Raw genomic sequence first — 6,460 nt, 5'->3', positions numbered from 1 at the left:
AAAATTAAGAAATCTAGACCGCAAAAAAAATAAACAAGCGAGGAGTGCAGTTTTTTTTACTGGCCAAGGTCAGGGTCCTGAACACAAACCCGAGCAGAACGTGTCATCACGTGGTATTATGTCTGGTCGACCATCTTAACCATTAGGAATGTTTGAGACGAGCTGCTGGCTCGCCTCGGAAAGTAGACGAGAATAGCGATCAGAAGCGGGGGGGGTCTCAAAAAAACTCGCCTGAAGTCGGTTCATTCTTCTTTCTTTTCTTCTTATTCTGATCAGATTGATTCGGAGGATGGTAGTGAGTGATTCGTTAGTAGTATTCTTCTTCTTGCTGCGTCTTATTCTTCTTCTTCTTCTTGTCTTCTTCTTCTTCTTTTCTTCTTCTTCTTCTCTTCTTCTCTCTTATTCTTCTTATTCTTCTTCTCTTCTTCTTCACTTCTTCTCCTCTCGGTTTTTGGCGGATTTCAAAACAACTTTAAGGTGCATACCGCCACCTCCGGAGTCGGCTTGACTCGGTTTGCATTTATAAATGCACACGGCATCTATTGCACGTCTGTCCGTCCTGGGAGAGGGATCCCTCCTCTGTTGCTCTCCCTGAGGTTTCTCCCATTTCCCCTTTAAACTGTGGGTTTTTCTCTGGAAGTTTTTCCTTGTATGATGTGAAACGTAAGGACAGAGGGTGTCGTATTGTCATACTGATATTCTGTACAAACTGTGAAGTCCACTGAGACAAATGTAACATTTGTGATTGTGGTATCTTACCTTGTGTTATTATTACATGTTATTGCATTTGTCCAGCAGGGGGCAAACTCACTCTTGGTATTAAAAGAGCCTGTTGTACATGTTCCCACGAGGAAGTCCCGGAAGCATGTTACCAAAGTAAAACCAGTTAAATCTACTCTTATGTTGTGGACATACAATTATTGATCACAAGATACAACATATTATTGGCGACGAGGATTAAGAAGAGGATTAAGACAAGGATCAATACGGGATCAAAGAGGACATGCCGAACGGACTGGTTAGCACCTTACATGCAGGTTTGGGTCGTTAGCGGCAGCTAGCTCAAATTATTAGCATAGTCTGCGGGTGGAGGAGAGGATTCATTGACACACAATGGCAATGATTGGCACGCTGGCACCTTTTGATGCAAAAAATCAGAAGTGGGAAGAATACTGTGAAGTATTGGAACAGTTTTTTGAGGCTAATGAAATTGAAAATGGAGACAGACAAAGAGCCATATTAATAAGTGTTGTGGGATCATCAACATACAGCCTTATGAAAAACCTCCTCAGTCCGGATAAGCCCAAGGATAAGACTTACACACAACTTGTGGAGCTGCTAAAAAATCACTTTGACCCAAAGCCTAGTGAAATTGTGCAAAGGTACAAGTTTGACTCCCGCAACCGTGAGCCAAATGAGTCAGTAATGGAATACGTGGCTGAGCTGCGTCGGTTAGCGCAGGATTGCAACTATGGTAACACTTTGCAGCAGAGGTTGAGAGACAGGATCGTCTGTGGAATAAATGAAGATCGGATTCAGAGACGACTCTTATCAGAAGCGGATTTAACATTTGAAAAAGCATTGTCAATTGCTGTGGCGTCAGAGACTGCAAATAAAAATGCACAGGAGATACAAAGCCAAGGGGCCACAGCTAAATGCTTCAAAATGGATAAAAAGCCACAGGAGGCTTATGCACACAGAGAACCTACCAAAGAGTGTTACAGATGCAAGGGAACCAAGCATGAAGCAGCAGACTGTAGGTTTAAACAAGAGAAATGTCATGCATGTGGTAAAATAGGACACATTGCCAGAGCTTGTCGTAGTAGATCTACACAGAAGGGAAACAGCAACAAAAATGCAGACCCAAAGAGAGAAAGGAGGCAAACCACATATCACCGTTCTCATAAAGTACAAGAGCAACGGAGCCAAAGTGATAGCTCAGAAGAAGATACATTCTTACTGAATAAGATGAGGTTCAGATTGGGACGCATGAGTGAAGTGCACCTGAGACGAGTAGACCCATACATGGTTGAAGTGAAGCTGGATAGTAAGTTTGTTAACTTTGAGATAGACACTGGCTGTAGTCTCACAATAATGAATGAACAGACATTTCAAAGACTATGGAAAGACACAAAAAGTCCATGTTTGAGACCAACCAAAATCCACATCGAGTCTTATACAGGTGACCCTGTTAATGTGGTCGGAGCTGCCCTTGTTAAAGTGAAATACAAACGTCAAAGTCGGTACTTGCCCCTCATTGTGGTTAAAGGGGACGGCCCCAGCCTGCTGGGAAGAGGCTGGCTGGAGGAAATACATCTGAGTTGGAAAGAAATCAAGCTCAGACACAAATCCCGAGTCCTGAAACACCTGAAGACAGAGGACAAATCGCTGCAGCAAGTACTGAGCAAACATGAAAATGTCTTCAAAGAGGAGCTTGGCACACTGAAAGGTATGAAAGCTACCATCCATGTAAAGGCTGATGCAGTCCCTCGGTTCTTCCGTCCGAGGTCTGTCCCGTACGCCATGCGCACCAAAGTAGATGAAGAAATAGACAGATTGTTGAAAGAAGGAGTAATCTCACCTGTTAAACATGCAGAATGGGCAGCACCAGTGGTTCCAATACTGAAGCCTGTTGGGACAGTAAGGCTATGTGGAGACTACAAGCTCACTGTAAATACAGTTTCCTCACTTGAAAAATACCCCATACCCCGAATGGAAGACCTGTTTGCAGCACTGACAGGAGGAAAACGGTTCACAAAGTTGGACATGAGTCATGCATACCAGCAAATACTCATGGATGATGAATCAAAGAAATACTTAACAGTGAATACGCACAGAGGCTTATTCACATACAACAGACTGCCTTTTGGAGTAGCATCAGCCCCAGCTATATTTCAGAGGACAATGGAAGGTCTCCTGCGAGGCATTCCTTTTGTGGCAGTGTATTTAGATGACATCCTGGTGAGCGGTGTGGATGAGGAAGACCATCTGCAGAACCTCTGTTGGCAAAGCTGGAGGAGGCAGGATTGCGTCTGAGAAGGAGCAAGTGCACTTTCCTGGAAGAGGAAGTGGAATATCTGGGACATCGAGTGGACGCACAGGGACTTCACCCTGTGGAAAGAAAGTCAAAGCCATCATGGAGGCTCCCAACCCCACAAATGTTACTGAACTCAAGTCGTACTTAGGTTTGCTAAATTACTATAACAAATTTCTGCCAAACTTAGCTACACTATTGGCACCACTGCATGAGCTCCTGCGACAAGATGTGCGATGGACATGGCAAAAGAAACAGGAAGAGGCTTTTAAAAAATCAAAGGCCCTGTTAAACTCAGCAGAAGTGTTGGTGCATTACTCTGCTGACCGAGAGTTAATTATGTCATGTGATGCGTCACCTTACGGGGTGGGCGCTGTTTTATCACACGTAATGGACGATGGAACTGAACGTCCTTTGGGGTTCATGTCGCGTACTCTAGCGCCTGCTGAAAAGAATTACTCACAGCTAGACAAAGAAGGCTTAGCAGTTATATTTGGAATCAAGAAATTCCACAAGTACTTGTATGGTCGAACTTTCACCATCTATACAGATCACAAGCCACTGATCTCTCTCTTCAACGAAAAGAAACCCATTCCACAGATGGGTTCCCCGAGAGTTCAGAGATGGGCAGTGCACCTGAGTGCCTATGAGTATCACATTGTGTACAAACCAGGAAAGAACAACGCTAATGCGGACGCATTAAGCAGACTGCCGCTGTCGGAAGATGTGCGAGAGAGTGAGACCGCAGAACAAGTGCTCATGATTGATCTTCTGGATGACACACTCGTGGACACAGCCAAAATAAAACACTGGACAGCTAAGGATGTAATATTGTCTCAAGTTCATGGTTATGTCCTGTCGGGATGGCCTTCAGTGACTGAGACTCCTCTCAAGCCGTATCATCAGAGGAGTGAAGAACTGAGTGTGAGGGATGGCTGCGTGCTCTGGGGAGCCAGAGTCATCGTACCAAACAAAGGCAGGGAAAAGATATTGAAAGTACTGCACCAAACACATTCCGGCATGTCAAAGATGAAAGGTCTGGCTAGATCTTATGTATGGTGGCCGGGGATGGACCAGGATGTAGAAAAGGAGGTGCAGTCTTGTGAGGAGTGCCAAAAGCACCACAAGTCACCACCATCAGCACCATTGCATCCCTGGGAGTGGCCGGAGTCTCCCTGGACGAGAATTCATGTGGACTATGCAGGCCCTTTCCTGGGAGAGATGTTTCTACTGATAGTGGATGCTCACTCAAAATGGATGGATATTTATCCAGTGAAGTCAGCTACATCACAGGTGACCATTGAAAAGCTGCGTCAGAGTTTCAGTGTTTTTGGACTGCCAAAAATGTTGGTGTCAGACAACGGAACCTGTTTTACAAGTGCTGAATTTGAGACTTTCATGAAACAAAATGGCATCCGCCATGTGAGGTCAGCACCGTTTCACCCGTCTTCTAATGGGCTGGCAGAGAGGGCGGTCCAGACCTTCAAAGGGGGGATGAAAAAGATGAAAGGTGAAACATTGCAAACTAGACTGTCAAGGTTTCTGTTCAGTTACCGCATCACACCTCACGCGACCACAGGCCTGTCGCCTGCAGAGTTGATGATGTCAAGGAGACTCAGATCTGCATTAGACCTGCTCCTGCCAGATGTGAAAACAAGAGTGCAGCAAAAACAACTAAAACAGAAACAGTCCCATGACACAAACAGGAAACTGAGAAGTTTCTCACCTGGGGATAAAGTGTTCATCAGAAACTACTCTTATGGACCTAAATGGTTCGCTGCGGTCATCGAGAGCTCATCAGGTCCAGTGTCATATACAGTGATCATTGGAAGTGGTCAAGTCGTGAAGCGGCATGTGGATCAAGTAAGAGCCAGATTAACAGACACCGTGCCCTTAGAGCCGGTGCTGGACTCCAACAGAGACACTGTGGTTCCAGTGACAATCGAGCAAGAAGGACCTCCTGCAAGTGAGCCAGTGGTTCTGTGTACTCCGGTCCCGCCGGACTTGCCTGCTACACCCGTGGTGAGACGATCAGAGCGCGAGAGACAGCCACCTGTATACCTGAAAGACTTTGTTAAATAGATCAAGAGATGTTCCATTAATAGAGCAGCATAGTTCTCTGATCTCACTTTAAGGAAAGGTTTAGAATGTTAATCTTTGAAAGTGAAATGGTTCATGCCAGTACCTCGAAATGTTGTGTAACGGGAGTATGTTATACTCCCACCTTCGGGAAGTATTGTTAGCTTAAAGGGGGGGAAATGTGGTATCTTACCTTGTGTTATTATTACATGTTATTGCATTTGTCCAGCAGGGGGCAAACTCACTCTTGGTATTAAAAGAGCCTGTTGTACATGTTCCCACGAGGAAGTCCCGGAAGCATGTTACCAAAGTAAAACCAGTTAAATCTACTCTTATGTTGTGGACATACAATTATTGATCACAAGATACAACATGTGATATTGGGCTATATAAATAAACATTGATTGATTGATTGATAAAGAATGGACAAATGTGTTTAATCGTTAATGTCAGATATGTGCTAAGTAAATACATTTGTTCCTGCTCAAGAGTAGATTCAACTTTATTGATATTGCACAGATTACAGGTACTGAGACAACGAAATGCAGTTTAGCTTCTAACCAGGAGTGCAAAAAGCAGTAAAGTGAAAAGTAATGTACACAATCTACAGAATAAAATATAGAATGAATTGAATGATGAAAAAACAGTGAGGGGTATGAATACACTATATACACAGTAGCCTAGCCTAGTATGAACAGTGTGTTGTATGAATATGCTAAGATATATAAAGTATGACAACGGTAAGCAGTGCAAGTATAGTATAAAATATATAGATATTAATGTCATGATGATAAACATTGTGGAACAATGATGAAAAATGTGAATGGAAGTGGCGACGTAAAACTGACACAAAACAACAACACACTTTTGCCGAGCCAATGGAGAGTTTCATCTCCAGCACGGGGTAAAACCCACCAATGAGCGCTCAGCTCGAGATACCAGCGAGTCGTTTCCCATCAAGCATTTCGCTTCCGCAGCCCGGGGAGAGAAACTCCGCCGCCTCGCCGAGCCTCGCTCTCAAGTCTGCGGGCGTCTTTGTCCCGCGAGATTTCAACGTCTCATGTAGGCGAGCCTCCAGAGCAAGTCGGACAAAATGACTAACCATCATGCAACGCACGAGCAAGACGTTGATCGCAATTGCGCAGGTCTGCGCAGTAGAGATGGCAAATCTGGATCATTTTACGGACTCAGGGTCTTCTGAGTCAGTCATTGAAGAGATCCGGATCATACGAGTCATTTGAGTCATACGAGTCAGCATGACCAAGACCGTAGAAATCCTATTGGTGAAACCGAAAAGTTGTTGCATTTCACGAGCATATTATTATTCCATATATTTTGAATATATAT

At 44.3% G+C, this 6,460-nt stretch overlaps 1 pseudogene; it reads left to right on the top strand.

Moving 5' to 3' along the window:
- The first annotated feature begins 753 nt into the window (after positions 1 to 753).
- Positions 754 to 5,471, top strand: LOC117492236 (annotated as a pseudogene).
- The last annotated feature ends 989 nt before the right edge of the window (positions 5,472 to 6,460 follow it).

Source organism: Trematomus bernacchii, unplaced genomic scaffold (genome assembly GCF_902827165.1).
Source record: "Trematomus bernacchii unplaced genomic scaffold, fTreBer1.1, whole genome shotgun sequence".
In the NCBI taxonomy this organism is placed as follows: Eukaryota; Metazoa; Chordata; class Actinopteri; order Perciformes; family Nototheniidae; genus Trematomus; species Trematomus bernacchii.
This window is presented reverse-complemented; position numbering and strand designations above follow the sequence as displayed.